Below are 26,115 nucleotides of genomic sequence, written 5' to 3'. Positions count from 1 at the left end.
ATGTCTCACCTCATTTACTGTATTATACTCTCTTTACAATAATTGCCTATACTGAACCTTGCACTGTATTTGTTTTCTCATACTGTAATGTAATTTATGCACGTACCAACTATGTAACACTGCAACTAAGCTTTGAGTAGTCTTGTACCGCTGAGCCCGGCTGCCCATGGGCTTGGTGCGCATTATCAAATAAATAAACAAACAAACAAACAAACTACATACAATATGGTTACTATATCACTGTAAAGTGTTATAAATTTCATACAAGAATGGATCACTATATGTATCGTTAATAGTAGTGCTTATAGGCCCATATTACCACATTACTGTGAATGCAAGCAGACGTCCGAGGCCAAACGATATGATGTGCTATTATATAACACTTACGCATAAGCGCTTCATATAGAGCAAATATTCATACAATATCACCCAACCTGTGTTGGCACTCATTTATCAACCCCAGCAGGATCAAAGTCTGAGTTGGCCTTGCCGTGAATTGAATCTGCAACTTGCAGATCACACACACACAGTGCAGAAGCCACCGCTCAACCCACTGAGCTACTTTACCAGCTATAACTTGCCGAAAACCAGCCACTCCGCAAACAAAGAGTCACATGCTGCTGGCCACAGCCCATAAGCACCAATTAATTTTTTTAGAGGTAGCAAGGGAGACCACAGGGGTCGCAGTTGCTACCCCTGGTTACCCCTAAATGACGTCCATGATTTCTCCCAACCCTTTTTTATTATTCTCTGGAAATAAAAGTCTGCAATCCAAACCTAGCATGTCACTATGTCCAAGTTGATTCTTGATCCCTTACATATGGTTTCAGGATGGGATTTGGGTCAGCTGATACAAACTTGGCGACCCTTGAATTTGTGAAAATGAGTAAGAAGGCTACCAATCTGACAACAGCCACCCAAGAATCTATTGGCTTTGATTTGGCTAGCAGTCGAGAGGAAACCTAGCAACCAGGAGACTGATTGTTGCTTGCCACAGACCTAATCTTGATTCCCCCAAAAGGAACCTATATCAGGTTGACCTCAAAATCAGGACTAGCATGGAGAAGCGGCTTAGATGTTTTGGCACAGATGGTAGATCCCGACTATAGTGTTAAAGTCAAGATTCTAATACAGAACAATGGGAAAGTCCCTACACCGTCAACGTGAGATAAATTATAGCCCAAAGGATCTTAGAGCAGACCCTGTTTGCAGGAATTCTGGAAAGTACCCAAACCAATGAGACCTAAAGACAGGAAAAGGAATTTGGGCAGGCCGATGAAGAAGCCATAGCATCAATATAAGTATTAAGATCCAGCACCCAGGGTGATATCGGAGATCATTACAGATCTCGGGTTCGCCAAACGCAATGATCCAATACTGTCTGAGGCTTTTCTACACACAGGCCCTCATTCCAAGTTTGGAGGTAATTAACACTCCTTACCGACATGGCATAAATAGCCTGTCCAGGCAGTCATCATTCCGCTAATAGAGGACTATTACGACTTCGTGGGCACGAGCTTTACGCCATGCCGGTAAGGTCATTAGCGCCATGCCGTTAAAGGCACCTAAAATGCCCTTAGCGGCATCAAGCATAGCGCAGATAACACTACCGACAAGTCCAATGCGGCATTAGCGGTGACCGTTATTAGCGGTGACCACTAATAATGGTCAACGCTATTGACGGTCACTGCTAATAAGCGGAACCGAAAGTAGCGTCATCGCACAGGAACGGGAAGGAGCATGGCGGCCATCTTTAAAAACACAATTCATTGCCATCCTCACCACACAGGACCCCTCGGACTATGCTGTTTTTTGGAAAAGATCCACCTATAACACCACTATGCCCAAGGCCCTGAAGAAGGGAGCTGCCCGCCTGCGGAAAGAAAGGTTCAATGAGGATGAGTTGCAGATGCTGGTAGACACACTGGAGGAGCATGCTGCTATCGTATTATCTAATAACATGAAGAGAGAGGCAGTACTGAAGAAGAAGGAGATATGGGCACTTGTTGCTCAGAAGGTCAGTGCTGTGGGGAACACGCCACGCACGATCAAAGACGGTCGCAAACGCTGGGACGACCTGCGACCAAGGGTACAAAACATCCTCTCAGTGAACCGCAGCCAGGCAATGGGAACAGGAGGAGGTCCCAGTTCCCCAATCAAGCTCACCCCATGGGAGGACATCTGCACCAGCATGATAGGAATGGAGGGGATTGAAGGTGTTGGCGAGATGGAGTGTGGCGCCACAACATCGGGCGATGGAGGTGAGTGTCCAAAGTAAACATTGTAATGCCAAATCTAATGAAAGTCAACCAATATGTCAGTTCCAAGGGTCAAGCCATGGTCCAACACACACACACACTCCCAGCAAAGTAGGCGGATGCATTACAGACACATGTAGAAGCCTGCTGCAAGGCAACATTGTACATGACACATACCACACAAAGATGTAAATGCCATGAGTTACACAGTGTTCAGGCCCAAAATACCATGCATGTCAGATAGCAGTGCTCTTGGGCAACATGAGTGATGCCGACGTATGCCTGCATAAACCACCCATGTATCAAAGAATGTGCTCATCCAAACACAAATGCCTATTACCCCCAATTGTGTGGATGAGCAATTGTCCTAATGTATGTATGATGCCTATAAAAACATCACTCATGCCGCCCCTCTCTTCGACCCAAACAGGCACTGACCATGACAGCGATGGGCAGGACGCAACCGCTGCACAGTCCACACCCCGGAAGAGGTCCCGGGATGACCTCAACCGCCCTTCGACCTCAAGGGGACAACCCAGGGGGTGCCGTGCACCAACAGGCAAGCCACCCAGGTACCCATTAAACCAGTGCCACCAAGGCCCGTAGAGTGCGAAGCACCACCACCACCAACCATTGGCTATCCGGATGATTCTGTCGAGGCACCACGATCCGAGGAGTCCAGTTTGGCTGGGGAGGTGGCAGCCACAGCACCCCTGGCTGTGGAGGACCCACAGGACGACATGGAGGACGATGTTTCGGAAGTGGTCCATACCCCAAGTCCACCGGTATCCCCACTTATGTCGTCCCTCGATACAGAGCACACCACCACCCCGGAGCAGTCTGGTCAGGAGCAGACGGAAGACCACTTCAGTCCAATTTTGACCACTAGGGAGGCTGAGCAGGCTGGGCAGGACAGCCAGGGACCCACTATCTCCACGGCTGCACACGCAGGGCCGCAGCGGTCTGACCTGCTTACTGCCCTTGTGTGGGAGTTTATCGAGTACAACAGACTGGCCAGACAGGAGTGGCGTGAAAACTTTGACACTCTAGGCAGCTCCATCACGGACAACACTGCAGCCACACCATCTTCATCTAGTTCCACACAGACAAGCCACCACCTGGACCAGGGAGTGCCAATTGAGCATCAGGACAGCCTCATGTAGGCATTGGAGACTCGATGGGACACTTGTGGGGGAAGTCGGAGGGGGGTGAGGGTGTGTGGGGGAGTTGTGGGGGGAGGGTGGTGAGGGTGTGTAGGGTAGTTTGTTGTGAGGGTGGTGGAGGGTTTTTGCACTTAAATTTACATTGTTATAGTTAATAGACCAGTTGTGTAGAAAACAAGACCTGAGTGGACATTCTTCATTGTGCATGTGTCATTTATTCATTTACAGTGCATTGTGTACATGTACCCCCACACCCAGTGCCCTCTGTCCAACCATCACGTCACCCTCTGCTGCCATGTGGGTCAGAAATATTGTGCAATCACTGACTGGCGCACAGCATGTCCCTCCTGTGCATCGGCACCGCAATGATGTCCACCCACATCTTCTTCTTCCCTTCATCATCACCAGGTGGTAGCAGTTCAATGTCAGGGGGCAGGGGCACGTTCCGGCGGATGCACATATTGTGCAGCATGACACATACCATGATGATCCTGGCCACCTTCTCATGCCTGTAGAGGAGTGCCCCACCCGACCGGCTGAGGCAGCGAAATCGTTCCTTCAACAGGCCAAAGGTCTGCTCGATGATCACACGGGTATGGGTATGGGAATGATTGTAGTCCTCCTCGTGCCTGTTCTGTGGGTTTAGGACAAGGGTGAGGAGCCACGGCTTCAAAGGATAGCCACTGTGACCTGCATGAGAGGCAATAAAAGGTAAATGTTAGTCAATTCATGATGGACAGCTGTACTAGTCACACATGCCTGCAGTTTATCGTTGCCCAAATGCACATGTTCATGGATGTATTTACGCCATCTCCAGCCCCTCAATGTGTCCTGTTGCATGGACTAATGGTGTGGGTTGCATCTTCAAGATGATACATGGTGTGCACTGACGTCTTGGTGCGCATGCATCGTGTACGCATGCAGCTGTGTTCGTGACAGAATTGTGATGTGTTGTGTTCTGTGCGATTTACTTAGAGGGTGCGTTGGCAGTAGTCTGTGCAATATTGGGCAATCAGCGCTGATCATTCCCATGGTGACATGCAGCACTCCTGTGGGTGTGCCAGCCCTGTTACAGACAGGGGATTCCCTAGTTGCTTCAGTTTGATGCACTCACAGGGATGCTTGTCCTGTGTGGTGATATGCTGTAGACAGCAACGTAGTGCATAAGCACTGCAAGGTGCTGGATGGCGTTACGGAGGGTGGCGGCCGCTTATGAGTGGTGCATGTGTTGTGGGATGTGGGGTGGTTTCCTGTTAGTCATGTAGTGATAGGTGTCGACCTTACTTCATTCATATGGGATTTGGGTGTCATGTACTGTTTGTGATGGTTTGGGGCACAGTGTTCGGTGATGTGCACATCGTGCAGTCACATCACGATTGACAGCATGGTGGTGTGTGGATCTCTCCCCCCATTTCGATGCCATGTGCCAGTCCTGCAACTTACCAAGCAGCCAGGCACGTCGTCCAGCATGTCACTCCATGTAGCGTGGTAGCGTGGAGTTCTGCAGGACCATAGAGTCATGAGTTGATCCGAGATATCGGGCACAACAATGTGTGATGATCTTGCTGGCGTTGCATACCATCTGCACATTGATGGAGTGGTATTGCTTGCGGTTCACCACCTCCATGGCATGCGGGACCACCAACTCCATGTCGATGCAGTCGAGGGCACCTACACAATTTGGCATGCCTGCCAGTGCATGGAAGGCAACTTTTGTATCAAATATCTCCTGGGGAGTCCGTGGTAGGGATATGTAGTCCCTTGTGTGCTTGAGGAGGGCATCCAGCACTCCGAGAAAATAAGGGTTGTGATATGCCATGCATGTGCCCCACTGTGTGCTGGAAGGTGCCTGTGGAAAGAAGTGGAACACAGACACTACCTTCAGTAATGGTGGGATGGTGGTGCGTATTTCAATGAGGCTCACTATGTCGTCGTGTATCAGGTCCACTATGGTGGTGATGGTGTCCCCGTCCAGACGGCACAGGGTGTGGATCTGCTCAGGGGTTAGGTTGAAAGGACTGGCTCTGATGCGAGGGATTTGGGGCTGCCAGCATGGTAACGGTGGCTGCGCTGGTGGGGCATGATGGGCCTGTCTCACCCTCTTTCTCCTCCTGCGTCTCCTCTGTGGTGCCGGCTGTTGTTGTTGTTGCTGATCTTGTGGCAATGCAAGCATGTCCTCCAGCTCCAGTAATGCTACTACTATTGGAATCATCTTGGTGTGGCGTGTGGGTGTGCTCCTTTTGTACTGGGCCAGACTCCATTGCCTCCACCTGTGCTGATTGTGTGCACCTGTGGCAGTTGGCAACACTGCTCAAGGCATTTTACGGTAGGTCAGCAATGCCGGTATTTACGGCATGCCGGTAAGCACTTTTTCCGCCTTCATGAAGCTGTTATTTGCATGTCCGCTTCACTTGTGATCTACTCCAGTTTACGGAATTCCACTATTGCTGGCATGGTGGGTCGCGTGCCCGCGCCCAGACTGCTATTAACGGCACCGTACTTTACAATGCCGCTAATATCGGTCAGGCTGGTCAGAATGGCCCGTAGCGGTAATCGATGCTGGTATTCCTTTACCGGCATCGTTGTTCCCTTAGCACCAACCTCGGAATGACCCCCACTGTCTCAGAAAAGGATGGGAACAAAAATGAGGATCCATTTTTCTTCATCAAACATGGGCTCCATTATAGAGGAGATACTGGTTTGGAGGGATCGTCCAGATCAAAGTTTGTGGTCACCCAAATCCACCAATGGATGGTGTTAGAAATAGCCCATTCACATCTAACAGTTGGAAATGTCGGTGCAATCAAGACACAGGGACAGGTGGTGAACAGATTCTAATGGACTGGTGTGTATGCTGAGAGGAAAAACTTTGTTCTCACCTGTACGCTCTGCCAAATGAATAGTACCAACATCCCTCCTCCTGTCCCACTCCAACCTTTGACAATTATTGCCATCCCCTTTTCAAGTATTGGTATCGACATTGTGGGGCCACTTTAACCTTCTAAGAAAGGAAACCTGTATATCCTGGTCATCTTGGAATATGCAACCTTAAAAAGTGTCCTTCACAAGTTGGTGGAAGCAGGTGGAAAGAATTGGGACATAATGAAAACTTGGGCTCTCTTTTCCATCCAAAAGACCCACAGTCCTCTCTAGGGTTCTACCCCATCAAACTCTTATATCGTCGAGAACCTTGAGAAGTGTTGGACATTTTGAGGGAAACCTGTGAGGTGAGAGAAGAAGGCTCATTGCCCTTATCTCAGACTGCCCAACGTCTGAAGGAGCAAATGACAACAGTCAAATCTATAATCCACTCCCACCTTATAAAAGCTCAAGAACAACAGAAAACCTTACATGATAAGAAAGCAACCCTTAGATCATTCTTTGTTGGTCAGAAAGTTCTCATTTTGTCATCCTCATCTGAGAATAAAATGTTGTCTAAATGGTACAGACCATATGATACATTCGAACAAACAGTTTCCTGCAATTACCGGGTCTCTCAACCAGATCGGCATGCACAGACAAAAATATATCATATTATTCTTTTAAAAGAGAGAAGACCCAGTATAATCCCAGTCAGTCTTAATGGCAAGTCTATTAATGGAAGGTCCAAAATGGGCATACTTTGATTCCCTCAGATCTGTCACAAAATCAGAAACAGGATCTTCAAGACCTGCTGGACCAGTTTACCGACATCTTCTGTAATGAGCCAGGAAAGTACAAGGGGTTTTCCATTACATTCACATGCCCCCCCGAGAAGTGGTCAACTTAAAACCTTATAGGATCCTGAATCCCAGAGAGACATAGTCATACAGGAGTTAGAGAAAATGTTAACATCTGATATAATAGAACCTTGACAAAGTCCCTGGTCCTCCCTTATAGTGCGTGTTTCGAAACCTGACAACACTTGGACATTTTTATAGATTTTAGAAAGGTAAACAACATTTCACAATTCAAGAATAATCCCATGCAGCGGATTGATGATTTAATCAACTGATTGGGTTCTGCTGTATACCTTTTCACAATCGACTCAACGAAAGGTTATTAGTAAGTGCCAGTAAACCCAGGGGACAAAGAAAAAAGTGCCTTTTCCACTCCAGTAGGGTTATACCAATTTAAAGTACTTCACTTTGGTCTGCATGGAGCACCTGCTACATTCCAGGGAATGATGGACAGGTACTCCAGCCATTCTTGGCATTCTGTGGGCCTATATTGACGCTATAGTCATCCACAGCAAGACCTGGAAGGAGCACATGTACCATCTTTACCAAGTAATAAAAGCCCTAAGGAAAGCTTGCCTCATCGCCAACCCTAAAAAGTGTCACCTTGCCTGGTCTGCAGTGAAATACCTAGGGTTTTTTGTGGGAAATGGTCTTGTACAACCCCAGACTGAAAAAGTAAAATCTGTAGCAACACTGACACCCAAAACAAAAATAGATTTAAGAGTGTTCCTTGTGTTGGCAGGATACTACAGAAAGTGTATACCTAATTATTCCTCTATAACAGCTTGCCTTATCGACAAACTTAAGAATGCTGAACGATACAAGTTAAAATGGACCCCAGAAGATCAAGCTTGTTTTTCTACACTCAAGCAAATTTTGTGTAATGAACAATCCTAAAAGTAGCCAATTTCAGCAAGGAATTTATCCTGCAATCAGATGCGTCTCAAGCTGTATTGGGAGCAGTAGTCATGAATAGGGTTACGGTATAGATATGCATTAACCTGAATCAGATGGCAGTGCCTTGAAGATAGGGAAACCGCCGTGGAGACCCTGCCTTCCTACACCTGATAAAGTTTAGAGCACGTGGATGGTCTTCTAGGCGTACTGGAAACCGGTTGCAGAATCTTCAGGGATGGACAGTCGCAGTGTGTCTAGCAATAATAAAGGAGAGGTAAGTAATCAGAAAGGGGTGCAGGGACCTAGGTACTAGGAATGGACTGTGACCACAAAAGTGATGGGGGAAAGGATTTGAATGAATCTGTACCACTGGCATTGCTCTGGGCAACCTTCCACACCACCGTTTTTTAGCCCGTCTGCGCCATTGCAAAAGGGGTCCAGCCATATGCAAATTAGCCAGGTACTGCCACCAATGGTAGCAGCCCAGCCCGAACTGCGCGGCCGGATCCCCTCTGTATGGAAACACAAGCAACCCCAGACATGTTTCGGCCTTGTTGGGCCTGCTCAGTGAGGTGAAGCTTGGTTCCCTATGGCGCAGCGAGCAAGGGACCCACGTCTGGGAATACCCTCTCTCACATAGTGAGACAAACTGTGACTACAAAAGTGATGGGTGGAAGGTTTTGAATGAATCTATACCACTGGCATTGCTCTGGGCAACCTTCCACACCACGTTTTTTAGCCCGTCTGCGCCATTGCAAAAGGGGTTCAGCCATATGCAAATCAGTCAGGTACTGCCACCAATGGTAGCAGCCCAGTCCGAACTGCTAGGCCGGGTCCCCTCTGCATGGAAACACAAGCAACCTAGGAATGGACTGTACCTTTCAGAGAAAATGGGGAAACTTGATTCAGAGCGGTTCCATGAGGTGAATGTGCTTCCTTCAATGTAAGGGAAATGAAAGAGCTAAAGATAGGAGGCATCATGAAAGATTAGCATTAAGGAACAATCTGGACCTAGTTTGCCTACCGGTTTGTACAAGAATGTCACAGCAAATAGTGTATTTGATCCCTGCGGTACGCGGGAGTGAATGCTCTCGCGAAGACGTCTCCCATTCAGTCGGAGACTCTGCAAGGCAATCCTCGGCTGAAATAAACAGTAAGAGGTAAGTGAGGTAATAGTGGGTATAGGAAACTCAGGGAGAAGCACAAGAAGTCCTACCGTGCTCCAGCCAGGAAGGAGGAGGAAGGAGAGATCACGTTCGGCTCCTCGCATTCGCGAGGGATGGGAGAGAGCAGCCTTCAAGGGATTGGAGTTGTAACGGGGCAATCTGTGAGGCAGAAGTAGCCGTGAGCGTAGACAAGGAGTCTTGAGCGAGCGATCTGTGAAAACAGTAAAGGTGAGAGCGAGGAAGGATTGCAAGAGCTAAGAGAGAGAAGTCCCTAGAATGCATACTTATGAAGTGCCATTAACTGGAGTAGCAACGCTGAGAGCCTCAGGCCAGGGCTGTTGATATTCCATCTCTGGAGACAGTAGGCGCCAAGTCTGATTTTAGGCAGGCACAGCCAGTCGAGAACAGGGAAAATTGAGTAGCTTGGAAGCCATCTTGGTATGGGCTAATGCAACAGTATACCGCAATCTCCTACGGCACCACCATAACTAGCACCGGTAGTGAGACATGATAGTATGCCCTCCCTCCCAGAGGTGAGAAGCCCGGCTTACCGGGATGAAGCAAATAAAAAATGCGAACCGGACGGGGTGCGTGGACCCCCGAAGCAGGTTCCCGTGACCTGTAGGCTGGAGAATAACCCTTCCAATCAACCAAAAACTTGAGGCGACCCCTGAATTAGCGAGAGTCGCAAATGCTGGATACTGTACCGATGGGAGTAGCCACAGGGGGTGGACGAGCCGTAATCCCCCGCTCGAAACGATAATGTTCCTTAGATTTGTTGAGGCACGAAAATTGGGGATAGATAGGATTTCTCCCAACTTTTTAATATTTTCTGGAAATAAATGTCTATAATCCAAACCTAACATGCTACTATGTCTTGATCCCTTACAGGTGACTAATAGTTCACACAATGACTAAATCCACATTAGATATGTACCATACACATGTCAACCCTATGTTTTCATGACAGCTATGGAAAGCCTGTGTGGATTCCAGCTAGACAGATACAGGGTAATTCATAGAATTCAGCGCACAAGTAGCGCACGCGGCTGGCGCACAGCGTGCGCGTGCGATAGTCTGCGCCAGCCGCGTGCGCCAAAACCGAATCCGGCGCACAGCGTATTCATGGATTTTAGCTTCCCCAGGCAGCTGTGGCGCACAGTGGCGCAGCGACTCGCTGCAGCGCCAGTTACGCCCCCAGGAACGCCCCTTGCGCTGGGAAATCTCATAAAAATCCCAAACCAGCGCAAGGGGCTGCGCTAACCCTGGACCATCACGGCAAGCGGCCCATGCGATTTTCAAGGGTGCGCGGGAAGTTTCACACGTCAAATCCCAGGCTACGTCCATTTCAGGGGTGCGCGGGAAGTTTCACACGCGAAAAGCTAGGCTACGGGAATTGCAGGGGTGCGCGGGAAGTCCCACACGCGAAAATCCAGGGTACGTCCATTACAGGGGTGCGCGGGAAGTTTCACACGCGAAAAGCTAGGCTACGGGAATTCCAGGGGTGCGCGGGAAGTCCCACACGCGAAAAGCTAGGCTACGGGAATACCAGGGGTGCGCGGGAAGTCCCACACGCGAAAAGCCAGGGTACGTCCATTACAGGGGTGTGCGGGAAGTTTCACACGCGAAAAGCTAGGCTACGGGAATACCAGGGGTGCGCGGGAAGTACCACACGCGAAAAGCCAGGGTACGTCCATTACAGGGGTGCGCGGAAGTTTCACACGCGAAAAGCTAGGCTACGGGAATTCCAGGGGTGCGAGGGAAGTCCCACACGCGAAAAGCCAGGGTACGTCCATTACAGGGGTGCGCGGGAAGTTTCACACGCGAAAAGCTAGGCTACGGGAATACCAGGGGTGCGCGGGAAGTCCCACACGCGAAAAGCCAGGGTACGTCCATTACAGGGGTGCGCGGGAAGTTTCACACGCGAAAAGCTAGGCTACGGGAATTCCAGGGGTGCGCGGGAAGTCCCACACGCGAAAAGCCAGGGTACGTCCATTACAGGGGTGCGCGGGAAGTTTCACACGCGAAAAGCTAGGCTACGGGAATACCAGGGGTGCGCGGAAAGTCCCACACGCGAAAAGCCAGGGTACGTCCATTACAGGGGTGCGCGGGAAGTTTCACACGCGAAAAGCTAGGCTACGGGAATTCCAGGGGTGCGCGGGAAGTCCCACACGTGAAAAGCCAGGGTACGTCCATTACAGGGGTGCGCGTGAAGTTTCACACGCGAAAAGCTAGGCTACGGGAATTGCAGGGGTGCGCGGGAAGTCCCACACGCGAAAAGCCAGGGTACGTCCATTACAGGGGTGCGCGGGAAGTTTCACACGTGAAAAGCTAGGCTACGGGAATACCAGGGGTGCGCGGGAAGTCCCACACGCGAAAAGCCAGGGTACGTCCATTACAGGGGTTCGCGGGAAGTTTCACACGCGAAAAGCTAGGCTACGGGAATACCAGGGGTGCGCGGGAAGTCCCACACGCGAAAAGCCAGGGTACGTCCATTACAGGGGTGCGCGGGAAGTTTCACACGCGAAAAGCTAGGCTACGGGAATTCCAGGGGTGCGCGGGAAGTCCCACACGCGAAAAGCCAGGATACGTCCATTACAGGGGTGCGCAGGGAAGTTTCACACGCGAAATCCCAGGCTACTTCCATTTCAGGGGTGCGCGGGAACGTTTCACACACGAAATCCCAGGCTACGTCCATTTCAGGGGGGCGTGGATAGTTGAACACGCTACTCCGATCGTTGGGTCTTCACAGGTCTTCCCTGTACAGCCTCCATGTCCCCTGCATGTAGTCCACACCACAGGGGATTACCCTGCACACCTGCTCATGACTCCCACCCCCCAGCAGTCATGGGGCACCCTCCACCAGGCCCCCACCCATGTCTCCCACCACCCCCACCCCCCAGCACTGTGGGGCACCTGCCAGCAGGCCCCCACTTATGTCCCACTCATGTCTCCCACCAACCCCACCCCCCAGCAGTCATGGGGCACCCTCCACCAGGCCCCCACCCATGTCACACTCATGCCTCCCACCACCCCCACCCCCCAGCACTGTGGGGCACCTGCCAGCAGGCCCCCACTTATGTCCCACTCATGTCTCCCACCAACCCCACCCCCCAGCAGTCATGGGGCACCCTCCACCAGGCCCCCACCCATGTCCCACTCATGCCTCCCACCACCCCCACCCCCCAGCACTGTGGGGCACCTGCCAGCAGGCCCCCACTTATGTCCCACTCATGCCTCCCACCACACCCACCCCCCAGCAGTCATGGGGCACCCTCCACCAGGCCCCCACTTATGTCCCACTCATGCCTCCCACCACCCCCACCCCCCAGCACTGTGGGGCACCTGCCAGCAGGCCCCCACCCATGTCCCACTCATGCCTCCCACCACACCCACCCCCCAGCACTGTGGGGCACCTGCCAGCAGGCCCCCACTTATGTCCCACTCATGTCTCCCACCAACCCCACCCCCCAGCAGTCATGGGGCACCCTCCACCAGGCCCCCACCCATGTCCCACTCATGCCTCCCACCACCCCCACCCCCCAGCACTGTGGGGCACCTGCCAGCAGGCCCCCACTTATGTCCCACTCATGTCTCCCACCAACCCCACCCCCCAGCAGTCATGGGGCACCCTCCACCAGGCCCCCACCCATGTCCCACTCATGCCTCCCACCACCCCCACCCCCCAGCACTGTGGGGCACCTGCCAGCAGGCCCCCACTTATGTCCCACTCATGTCTCCCACCACACCCACCCCCCAGCACTGTGGGGCACCTGCCAGCAGGCCCCCACTTATGTCCCACTCATGCCTCCCACCACACCCACCCCCCAGCACTGTGGGGCACCTGCCAGCAGGCCCCCACTTATGTCCCACTCATGCCTCCCACCACACCCACCCCCCAGCAGTCATGGGGCACCCTCCACCAGGCCCACACAGATGTTCCCCTGCCAATAGGAAATCACAATACAGATCCCAGGATCCCATGGGCAACCACATCCCACCCCATGTCACCCCAGTCCATACACACATCCAAGGTACACATCCATTCAAAAATCAAATACCCATTACATGATACATAACCAATGAGCAGTATGCGCATGAGTCCAAGTCCGTCAGACTCACACAATGGCAACACATGACTGTGAAAACCCAGATTGTGACAGTCAACAAACCAATGAGAGAAGTCCACACAATAGAATCAAAAGAACAATGTATTAAAATGTAAGAAGGAAAAAAAAAGAAACACCTAAATGAATACACAAAGTAACAGGTAAAAAAAAAAAAAATCTAATGAAAGGTGAAATCCAAAAGAACGGGTGCAAAGTCAATCAAAATGGAAATCAAAATCAAACACATTGCCCCATGGTCCAAATAATAAAATCGAAAATATCCACAAACTATGTACAAAGATGATTGTCCGGGTCCAATATCCCTAAAAACCATAAAATGAAACCTACCCAAAACCTAACTAATGCTAACTATATACAAAAAACGTGGGCCATTGTCCAATCAACCCAAATAATAAATAAAAATAAAGGAAACCTACTATCTACATAACTATATACAAAGGTGGCGGGCCAGTCCTGCGGCTCACTGAGAGATGTTATGGGCCAGGGCATCATCGAACTCCCTTTCTATCTCCCCGAGGCGTTCATCCCCAATGGCCCCGAGGGCCCGCAGGGCTGACGCAGTGTCCACCTCCAAGCCCCTGCGGATCTCCTCGAGGCACTCGGCACGCCTCAGGGCCCTCTGCATGGAGTCCACCGCCCTGACCATAGCGAGCCGCCCCTCTTCTGCCCGCCGCCTCTCCGCATCTATTGCGTGGCCTAACCGCTGCCACACGGAAGACACATTCTGTCCAGGGTCCTCCTGCCCTCCAGCCGATGGCTGCCCCTCCGATGTTGATGGCCCCGAGCCATGACGCCTCCCACGTCGCTGCCCCTGCCTCTGCAGCCACTGCCTCTGCCAGCACGACGGCATCCAGGCTGATGGTATCCACCGACGCCGTCGTGCACGTGCCCTGCCTGATGATGCCGGCACATCCTCCACCTGCAGGGGTCCAGTTGCCATGGTGTCCACACCAGCTGGACCACCGACTCCCGACTGTGGCAGGGATGGGATCCCCACTGAGCCGGCTGCATTGGTCGGGGCAGGTCCATAGGGGGCCCTGGTGTCAACTGGGCCGGAAGACGGCAAGGAGAACGACCGGCGCATACTTTCCACAGAGGAGGAGATGCCCGACACATTGGCCATCACCTGCAGAAAACCCGCGGCAATGGCAGATCCCAACTGGGCCACGTCGGCACGGTGCTCTTCGTGATGATGTGCGTGCTCCTCCCGGGAAGCATGCACGTCATCACGAATGACCCCCGTGCGCAACGCGACCCCAATCAGGACCTTTTCCATGCGCCCACGGGTCCCCTCGTCCGCAGGTGGAGGGGAGTCAGATGACATAGACACCCCCTCCACCTGCGGATGGGCCTGGGACGGGGCATCCATGGTGGTGCACTCACAGGGTCAGGGACAGCGACATGCACAGGCACCTCCACGGTGACCTGTGCTGCCTCCTGCCCCTGGCCCTGGACTGCACCACTTGCACCAGCAGGGATGCCCCCACCAGGCCTCAGGTGTGCCTCAGTCTCGGCCGCCTCCTCCTCTGTAGAAACCACCAACCTGGATGGCTCCTTGCCCTCTTCCGCTGTAGCTGGCCCCTGTGGGGGCTCACCCACCCCTTCCGCCGCAGCCATGGGGGCATCCCCGCCGTCTACCTCCACAGCGCCGTCTCCGCCCTCTCCATCACTAGCCGCTGCATAGAGGGAGACATAGAACACAAGCATCAGGGCACTGTACAATGGTCCCCTACACAGGAAGCAATATCAGATGACTGGCAATGGTAAAGTACACTTCTATCATGTCCCTCCACAACACATGGGTCAGGCAATACACACACGCAACACCCATGGTCCATGGCATGCACATCAACATACATGTCCACTGCACTCTTCTAAAGTACGATGTCATGGAACTCACATGCATCATTGGTCATGCAAATCACACGCACACACTTCACCTCTGTCACATCCATGTGGCCTCGTACATCACAAACACAGTGGATACAAGGATGATTAGGCAGCATCAGTGAATCTGTACAGTGTCACAGACATGTGTCATGCATCCATGCCATTCAAAAGTCACAGACATGCAGGTCAAGCACACCGACCTCGACACCATACATGTACCTGGCATCAGCATCCATCCCTCACCCACACCCATGTCCACGAACATACACTTGCATGCTCACATGTGTCCAATCTGCATAGGCCTCCTCAGGTTGCATAGCAACACATACAACAACCATGTGATCCACAAATTACTGGTCGCATATGCATCGCCATGACAACACTGCACACATACATGCCTACAAGGCCCATTCCACACATACAGCATCACACAACCAGCACACTGCAACATACACTGTCTCACACAGCAATGCCTGCACACTTACCGCTCAACTCCAGACGGGTCTCCCTCTCAAGGACCTGGGAGTGGAGCGCTGGGTGTATGCGTGCCAGGACCCTCATTTGGATCGAACTCATGTGGCCCCGGCCCCCCTCCACGAGGCGCCGGGCCTTTGAGAGGGTCCTGGACCTGCAGTCCTCCCAACGCTTCCTGACATGTCGGTTGTCGCGGACTGCCACCCCCTCCGCGTTGATGGCAGTCACGATGTCGTCCCAGATCCGAGTCCGTCCTTCATAGTTGGCGCGGCTACTTCCGAAGAGGGCATCATACTGCCCCAGGACTCGCTCCACCAGGACCCCAACCTCGGTGACACTGAAGCTGGGGCCCCTCTGCCTATCTGGCTGGGGGTTGCCAGTGGTGCCAGATGTTGTAGTGCCCGACATGGCAACCCCAGAGGCAGGAGTGGGTGGGCAACTTGGTCCTGGGGCTGGGCTGTGGAGTGGTGTTCTTCCAGTCGGGAGTCTTCAGTTCCAGCAGGGGTGGACACAGCAACTGTACGCCTGCAGATGGCTGATGTGCAGGCACCAAATGGCAGGGCACGGTGGCAGCAGGCAGGCAGGCAGGCAGCAGCAGATGGCACGTGGGAGGCTGCTCGGGGCACTGGGGGGCAGTAACTCGGCCTTCTGGGCAGGAGCGTGGTCTTCCGTGTGTGAACGCGTGGCCAGCTTGATACGGAGTGAATTGGCACGTGAAAATCATGCACGTCTGCGTGGAATCCGAGGAAAGGCCCTCAGCGCGTAAGCACGTCAGCACGCGTACGCGATTTCATTGGTCCAAAGGGCCAGGCGCGTAAGCGCGCCTATGATGCACGGGTGTTTCCCAACCCACGTGAAAAAAATACACGTGCCGCCCGAGCGCGTCAGCACGCGTACCCGATTTCATTGGTCCAAAGGGCCAGGCGCGTAAGCGCGCCTATGACGCACGGGTGTTTCCCAACCCACGTGAAAAAAATACACTTGCCGCGCGAGCGCGTCAGCACGCGTACCCGATTTCATTGGTCCAAAGGGCCAGGCGCGTAAGCGCGCCTATGACGCACGGGTGTTTCCCAACCCACGTGAAAAAAATACACGTGCCGCGCGAGCGCGTCAGCACGCGTACCCGATTTCATTGGTCCAAAGGGCCAGGCGCGTAAGCGCGCCTATGACGCACGGGTGTTTCCCAACCCACGTGAAAAAAATACACGTGCCGCGCGAGCGCGTCAGCACGCGTACCCGATTTCATTGGTCCAAAGGGCCAGGCGCATAAGCGCGCCTATGACGCACGGGTGTTTCCCAACCCACGTGAAAAAAATACACTTGCCGCGCGAGCGCGTCAGCACGCGTACCCGATTTCATTGGTCCAAAGGGCCAGGCGCGTAAGCGCGCCTATGACGCACGGGTGTTTCCCAACCCACGTGAAAAAAATACACGTGCCGCGCGAGCGCGTCAGCACGCGTACCCGATTTCATTGGTCCAAAGGGCCAGGCGCGTAAGCGCGCCTATGACGCACGGGTGTTTCCCAACCCACGTGAAAAAAATACACGTGCCGCGCGAGCGCGTCAGCACGCGTACCCGATTTCATTGGTCCAAAGGCACACAGCGAGTAATCGCATATTCAACAGCGCGCGTGAAAAACGCCCGGTTACCATTTACATCTGAATACAATTACAATATTAATAACGTACATTTAACCTGGTAAACCTCGAGCATGTAGTCACACACGCTCGGCCACGACACGTGCAAAATTACAACAGGCAATACGGAAAGACGTACGCCTGCAGGAAGCAGGCGTACGTGACCCGGCACGTCTAAATATTCACGTGAAAACATCCTACAAGCTCAGTGCAAAGATGAACATACCGTTCCTAGCAGCAGTGGCTGTGGGTTACCAAAGGAGGAGGAGGAGGAGAGTCAGGGCCAGAATGTTCTCACCCAGAACCAGCCTATTCGGGATGCCTGATGACCAGGTGTATGGGAGGTACAGGTTTCCAGCACACGTCATACTGGACCTGGTCAGTGAGTGGGAGGATGACCTCACATCACCCACCCTGTGCTCCCAAGCACTCAGCCCCCTGCAGAAGATCCTGAATGTACTGCACTTCTTGGGCACTGGATCTTTTCAGCGGACAAGTGCCATAGTGGGTGGTGTGTCACAGGCCACGCAGTCACGCTGTCTACACCAGGTCTTGAACATCATCACTGCACGGCCATCAGTCCGCAGGCACATATATCTCCCCAGGACTCCTGCAGAAAGGCGGGCGTGCATCCAGGAATTCTATGGTGTGGCTCAATTCCCCTAAGTGCTTGGTGCAATTGACTGCACCCATGTGGCTCTACGTCCCCCCAGGGCAACAGAGCACATCTATAGAAACAGCAAGCACTGGCATTCCATCAACGTGCAAGTTGTATGCAATGCCAAGGGAATCATCAAATCAGTATATGCCAACTATCCCGGGTCCACCCACGACAGCTTCATCTACAGAATGTCTACCCTAAGCCGGGACCTAGAGGCTGGCCGGCATGGAGATACATGGCTGCTTGGTGAGCATGAATGCCACTGCACATGCATGCATGTCAGATACAGGGTCATGTCACAACACCACTAATGATACCCATCACCACCTCCGCAGGGGACAGTGCCTACCCTATCAGCCCCCACATGATGACCCCAATCCGGAACCCCACCACGCCACCCGAGGTAAGGTACAACACAGCCCACATTGCAACACGGGGCATAGTGGAGCGCACATTCGGAGTGCTGAAGTCACGCTTTCGCTCCCTTGACCGTTCTGGCGGGCAGCTGTTATATGCTCCCCCACTAGTGTGCAGGATCATAGTGGCAGCATGTGTCCTGCACAACGTTGCAACATGCCGGGGCCTGCCCGTGGACATGGTGGTGCCCCCACATCCACAACCACATGCACGCCCGCTGCGCATGGGAGGGGAAAGGGCACGGGGGGAGGCAGCCCGTACGCAACTGGTGGCCAACTTCTTCACCTAGGAATCACAGTGCTGGCTAGTGCACACTGCTCTGGCACATACCATCTGACGATCAATGATGACACTACCTGACAATGTCACAAAATTTCATGACAATAAACTGTCAGAAACACATCAGCCTGAGATTGTTAACATGAAAGTGTCACTATGTGTGCACCCCTACCTACACATACACCAGCAATGCATAACTATGAAAAGACACAACTCCATTCATCAAATATGCATTGGCACAGGCGAATTGCTACATGACAACATTGCCATGTCACCCAATCCCTTCACAGTCCCGCCACAGAAGACACCATGTCATGGTATGTGAGAGCAAACAAACTGACCCTCACAACATGACACCGGTGTCACAAATTGCAGTGCCCCAAATGGAACATAGCCGCACTTGAACAGCTAACCGTGATGGAGGCACTACTACACACCTGTGTAAGAGTCATTTCAATCAAATTACACACCAACCCACCCTGAAGCCCACCAAAACAAGACACAATGCATGTAATCAATGGTAGTCTCAATACCTGATTGTGCTGGTATGTCCACACCGTCCAGATGTACAGTGATGGCGCCACGCAAAAGTGTCACTGCACATCTACCGACATGTAGTCTGACTCCAGAGAGTATGCCCGTGTGAAGAACTGTGTGAAATACCTGCAAAACATGAGTAACATATGTAAGTTGAGACACATATCAAACCATCATGCATAGTTAGGTGCAACAACAATGTACACTATGAATGTCTACACAGTATTGACTATGGACTGCCCAACAGCTCATGGGAGTCCAATGTCACCGTGTAATTTGCTGTCACTTGGGCACACCCTTTGCAAGCCCATGGAAACGGAAGCAGGAGGGGTGTGGATGTCAGGTACCCAAGCATCGAAACCAAACTCAGGACAAGCCTGCATGTGCCCAGCCACAATACAGTGTATGCCCAGGTACCCACACAAGGCAACACACTTGAAAAAGAAAAATATGATAAGAAAAAATGGCCATGAAAGGGCCGGCGGGGAGGGGGGGGCCACCTATGAGGTCCGAGGACAGGATGCACGCCACAATCCACCTGTGTGGAACATGGGAAATAAAAACACCCCATAGGCTCGTGGCCCACACGGCTACTCTGTTGTGGGAGATGAGTCGCTATCGCTCTGGCCAGACCCTGCAGCTGACTCAGGAGGTGGGGGAGCTGCCTCAGAAGATGGTGTGACAATGGGAGGCAGCCCACGCAAAGCCCGAGTTTGCTCCTCCATGGCTGCAAGCAGGCGGGTCTGGAAGGTCTGGTTCTGGATTATAATCATGCGGAGGTCCCCATGCAGTAACTTCCGGGATGACCTGACCTCCGCACGAGTTGCCTGCATCTCGGCCGAGAGCGTCCGTGTCAGACGCTCCAGCTGCTCCTCTGTCCTTCTATGGGATGAAGCCTCAAGCTCTAACAGGGTCGACCTGAGGTGATGGAATTCTTCCCTCAGGCCTTCCCTGTGGTGCTGGGACTCCATGGAAAGTGATTCCCGCAGAGTCGCCAGTCCCGCCCGCCTGTCCATGTTGGACGCCAACATGTCCTCCCTGTGTGCCTGGCAGATGGACTCTGTAGCCTGCTCCAGTCGCTCCATCAGCCTTTCTGGGGGGACAATGGAAGTGGCCACCCTATCCATGGCCTGTGCAATCATCTCGGATGATGCTGCCTGTTGGGTGGCCATACCGTAGATGGATTGCTCCCAAGCGGTATTGCCAGGTGGCATACGGCCACCACATTGGCGGGCACCACACCTGCCTGGGGCAAGGCGGACTGCGCCTTGCTGTGCCGGCAAAGCCTCAGGCTGCAGGACTGCATTCCCTCTCTGATCTGCAGCCCCAGGAACAGGATCAGAGATTGTGTGGTGTGGCCCTGCATCCGTAACCACCGGAGGCTGAGCTGCCGACACTGACATCCCCATTGAGGGCAATAACCCGGCTGCAGGTGGGTCGGACAGAGGAGATTCTCTCCCAAGAACACTCACCTGCGACTGCACATAGGTGTCATCCTCCGAGTCTACACCTGAATACTGCTCGGGGGAGGAACCCCCAGAGACACCCCTCGACAGCACGACCTGCAGCACTTGTGGGTTTTCACCCACAAACACACCACGTCCCTCACTTGTGGAAGGTCGGCCCGGGTTGCCCTCCTGGGACGGCTCCACCACCACATCCCCAGCATCAACAAGTGCGTCGTCCCCTGCAAAGACATGAAAGAGAGAAATGGAAACAGGCATTAGCACCATGGCATACAACAAGGGCTGATGAACAACAGAGCCAGTAGTTCAATGACACATGTCCCACATGACTGGGAAACCTCCTATGCATTCACCATCACTGGGTCTGGAGGGGAGGCTCAGGGCACACAATGATGACACAGAGAATGGAGAGCAACGCCTGCTCCCCATGCTGCCTAGCACTGGCATCACACATTGGCCGGTGATTGCCATGTCAAATGCACATGCCATCACACACATGGCATGTGACATAGCCACCAAGTGAAGAGGGAGAGGAGGGCAACTAATTTGGATTTTGGCCACTCTGGTCCTGACATTGCTTCATCACATCAAGAAGTTAACATGTTGGACATGGATCTGCTAGTCCCAATTGGCCACGATGCACAGTGCCTTGTCAACATTAACAAAATGCAGTAAACAATGAGATTCCACCTCCCCATCACCTGTAAGGATTCATATAGCATTCGTGAAGCACCTGTACAGAAATGTATGAAGGTACAGCGGAGCACTGAGGGGTGGTGGGGCAGAAGGGGATGCCATTCAACAATCCTACTGGTGCTGGTGTCATTCATGTAACGCAAGTGCAGAGGTGGGTGGCACAATGAAGTGCAAGGGGAAGTTGCGGCTGGAAGTGCTGTACAAGGTAAGTAGGACTTAACGTCGAGGGCAGATGGTGGTAGGCGCAGACAAGTGCTGGGGGGGTGGCCTATAGGGGTACAGAGACAGTCATGCAGTGCTGTGGGCTCTGAGGGGACAGGGGAGGTACACACTGCATCTGGCTCGGCAAGGTCCTTGCAGATTTCAATGTGTCCTGCAGAGTTGTCAGATGCCGCAGATATGTGCCCTTGGATTGGGGCTCTCATCTTGGTGAGAAGGGTGAGACGCTATTGCCTTTGGAGCAGGCGGCAGGCCAGTTTGCCAGAGGATGAGCATGATGCAGGCCATTTCCTCTCTGCCACCCGGCACCTGTGTTTTGGGTTCACAAGATCCGAGTCATGCCAGGAGTCAGCATTGGCATGGGGCTTCAGGCGGATTGTCATGACCGTGGCAAAGACATCCAGTGTACCTGACATAGAGTGGAGCATGGAGTGGGCCCTGTCAGGATGGGAGTGAGCCTAAGGGGGAGCTGGATGGGGGGAGATTTTGGCAGCATAAGCCTCGACTGACACACACTTCATGGGTTGGAATACCAAGAAGGTGTGTGACAGTGGTGAGGGTGGCTTTGCCTGTGGGGTGGTGAGGGTGAGGTGGGAGGAGAGGAGAAAGTGATCACTCCAGGAGAGAGGAGTGCAGAGGGGGATGGAGAGGGGAAGGTCAGATGAGATCAGAGCATCAAGAGTGTGCCCTGCAGAATGAGTAGGGACAGACGGGAGTTTAGAGGGTGATAGGGAGTTGCTGAGGTCACGGAAAAGTCACGTGGGGGGGACAACAAGCATGCAGGTGGATGCGTACATCACCAAGGAAGAGGATTTCAGTGTCTGGGGACATGAGTGAGGAGGAGAGGTGAGGCCACTCAGAAAGGAAGTAGTACATTTGACCAGTTTTCCGATACACAGTACGCACAGTTTGTGAATGTCGAGGTGAGATGGAGAGAGACGTCACACAAGCCATTCCAGAGGGGAGTAGGTCTACGTAGGAGTGACAGTGGCAGGAATACCCTCAGGGAAGGCAAGGGCACACCCCCCCCTGCACAGTAGTGCCGGGCCAAGGAGAGGATCTCCTGAACGTCAGGTAGGAGTGTGTCAAAGATGCAGACAGAGCTGGCCGTCAGACATGTTTCCATGAGACCAAGGATGTCAAGGTGCATTACCTCATGTAAGTGACATATATTGGAGGAATGCCTGATGCAGCGGCAGAGTAAGGAGTGTAAATGTGGAGGAGGTTGACAGCCTTGTAGGACTTACGGGGAGTGCTACAGATCAGAGGTGCAGCATGTGTAGGAGTTGGAGTGGGAGGCGGAGAAGGATCATGGGAGGGTGCAGGGAGGCAGTGCAGGATAGATGAGGAGAGAGGAGGGGGGACAGCAGGAGAGGAAAGGAAGTTGATGATATGTGGGTAGCATTTGTCAAGGAGAATAAGGTTGGCCTGAGGGCCTTGGACTGAGATGCTCCCATTACCATACACATCAATTGTGGCCTCTGAGGATTGGAAGGAGGCCAAGAGTACACCCCAACGGGTCACACCATTGATGGTGGAAGAGGAGCAAGGAGAGAGGACTGGGACCATGTGAAGGGTCCATGGGACAGGCAAAGGCATGTATGAGCAGATGTCAGTGAGAGTTAACCTTGAGTAGGCTCAGATGTACTTGTCAGCAATAGGGTGGGTCGCATTGGAGGGCAGGGTGCCCTCATTTGACTGTTTGCAAGCAGGTGTCGTGAGTAGGGCACGATGGTCTGAACAGTAGAAGTCAGGGAAGATAGACCATGAAGAGCAGCATGGAGTGTGAGGGAATGGGGCTTGAAACCAGACGGAACAAGAGCACACAGGTAGGAGGTGGGTGTCAAGGCAAATTCCAGAGTATGACAGCATGTTGAGTGCCATGTATATACAGAGGACGCATTAGCATGTGGTATCATTGCATGTCAGGCATGTGACGATGGAACTTGAATGGCTGGGGGAAAGTGTAGGAATGGTATGTAAGACATAAGATGAATAGACAGGGGAGAATGAGCAACAATGTCGTGACAAAATGACAATTCAAGGGGAACTTCCATGGTGTAGGGCCATATGTGCACTGTTGGCAGTAGGGATAGTGCTGTGGGCACATGGTGTTGCTCTGAACATACTGGATGAGGCACATGGGTGACACTATCAACTCTGCCACACACCCCCTTGACAGGCACCCAACATGAAGGCTTCGCACACACACCATGCACATGGATATAACACACATGCATGTGCACTCACCGGATGATGCCTCGTAATCAGGGAGATCTCCCACACCTTGGAGTTGTCCCTCGGTGACGTAGGATCCAGCTACGGACTCGTGTGGTGTGAGTTCTATTTCCTGTGCTGGGGACCCACCTCCAGTCACCAAGGTTGCGGCATGACTTGAGGCCAGCTTATCCTTTGCCCTGCGCTTAAGGTCATTCCAGCGCTTCTGGCAATCACTAGCTGTGCGCCTCACTACTCCAAGGGCACTTATTTTGTCAGCAATGGTCTGCCAGTGTGCCTGGCGTCTGGCATGTGTGGTCTTGGACCCTGCAACGATGACCATTTCCCTATCATGGTCTGACACATACTGAACAAGTGCATTCAGTTCGGCGTCTGTGAAGCTGGGCTTCCTTGATGGGCCGGACTGTGCAGCCGTGCCTGGGGCATCAGCCTGTGCCGGACGTGCACTCTTCCTCTTCCGTTTGGAAGGGGGTGGTGATCCTGAGTGTCCTACGCCGCTGTGGACACTAGGGGCAGGAGCCGTGGTGGACTCAGTACTGGGTGTGTGGGATTGCACACTCAGCATGGGAGTAGGTGCAGGCATTGGGGGTAGAGGGATAGGGTCAGGCCTGATCTGAGGTGCATGAACTAGGACCGACACAGTCTTGGCAGGGTGTATGAGAGGTGGGGTGGATGGAGCCACACCCTGCCCACGGGGGGCAGCAGATGACCTATCTGGCATAGATGCGCGTGTCCTGATGACACCAATGTGCACCGGTGCACGTGCAGTGGACCTGCTGACCTGGATGTCAGCGATGGAGTCACCCTCGGACAGGTCTGGTGCCACAATGGGCTGGTCCAACAAGGGCTGATCAGGGTTGGTATCAGCCACATGACCCTCAACCTGGGGGGGGGGGCATGGGTGTCCCTGACTGGTCCTCCAGACTGGGGGGGACAGGGGCACCCTGCAAGTCACAACCACGTCCCCTAGTGGATCCTCCACGGCCACCACGTGTGGCTCAGCCACCTTTGCCACCCTTACGGCTTGCACGCCTCCCAACCATGGCACTGATGTTATTGTGCGTATGGGAGTGGGTGTGCACAATTGTCCTGGGCAATTGGGTGTCAAAGGGGTTGGGTACCAGATGGTATTCGTACCCTAGTGCAGTGGCAAGGCTATATGACACCCCTGGGGAAAGATGACGGGTCACGCAACGCACAGGCACCCCAAAAAAGTTAAGGAACGTGCACGATACCCCTCCTAGACCACGTGTGCGTATAAAAAACCCTGCACTACGCTGTGGCATCCAGTAACACAAGAATGAACGTATGCGTGTCACACGCAGCCTAGATTGACCTCTGAAGAGGTACGTGACACACGGGGCAAGCACAGATGATAGATGCGTGCGCAACTCACCGTCTGCCAGGGAGAAATGCGTCAAAAAGATGCGCGTGTGCGCGTTGGCAACACCCCCGCCAAAAGAAGAATGGGACGCTGTCTGAGGAGACAGGACAACAGTAGAAGGGAACGCTGTGTGAGGAAACAGGCCCAGGAAAAAGAGCAAAAGAGAAAAAGCTGTCAGAGGTAACAGGGAGTACGACCTTTGAACGCCGTGAAGTAAATCGCGTGTCAACTGACAAGAAGTACAGAATACACCAACTCGCTCTCCACGAAAAGCACGTACAAGGAAATGGCGTTCTAGATGTACCTTTTATGCAGGCCCACAGGTCCTGCGTCACTTCCGCGTGTAGGCGCTGAAGGGCCAGCCTCCAATCACACGCATTGACACTGGCTTGTGTTTCTTTCACGCGGGATGGGAAACGGCCGTGTCATGGTTGCGCTTACGCGTCTGGCCCTTTGGACCAATGAGATCGCGTACGCGTGCTGACGCGCTCGCGCGGGAGGTTTATTTTTTCACGCGGGTTGGGAAACGGCCGTGCGTTGTAGACGCGCTTACGCGCCTGGCCCTTTGGACCAATCACGCGGGTTGGGAAACGGCCGTGCGTTATAGACGCGCTTACGCGCCTGGCCCTTTGGACCAATGAGATCGCGTACGCGTGCTGACGCGGGAGGTTTATTTTTTCACGCGGGTTGGGAAACGGCCGTGCGTTATAGACGCGCTTACGCGCCTGGCCCTTTGGACCAATCACGCGGGTTGGGAAACGGCCGTGCGTTATAGACGCGCTTACGCGCCTTGCCCTTTGGACCAATGAAATCGCGTACGCGTGCTGACGTGCTTACGCGGCCTTTCCTCGGATTCCACGCAGACGTGCATGATTTTCACGTGC

The sequence above is a fragment of the Ambystoma mexicanum genome, chromosome 1p (genome assembly GCF_040938575.1).
Source record: "Ambystoma mexicanum isolate Mex_15411 chromosome 1p, UKY_AmexF1_1, whole genome shotgun sequence".
Classification (NCBI taxonomy): domain Eukaryota; kingdom Metazoa; phylum Chordata; class Amphibia; order Caudata; family Ambystomatidae; genus Ambystoma; species Ambystoma mexicanum.
This window is presented reverse-complemented; position numbering follows the sequence as displayed.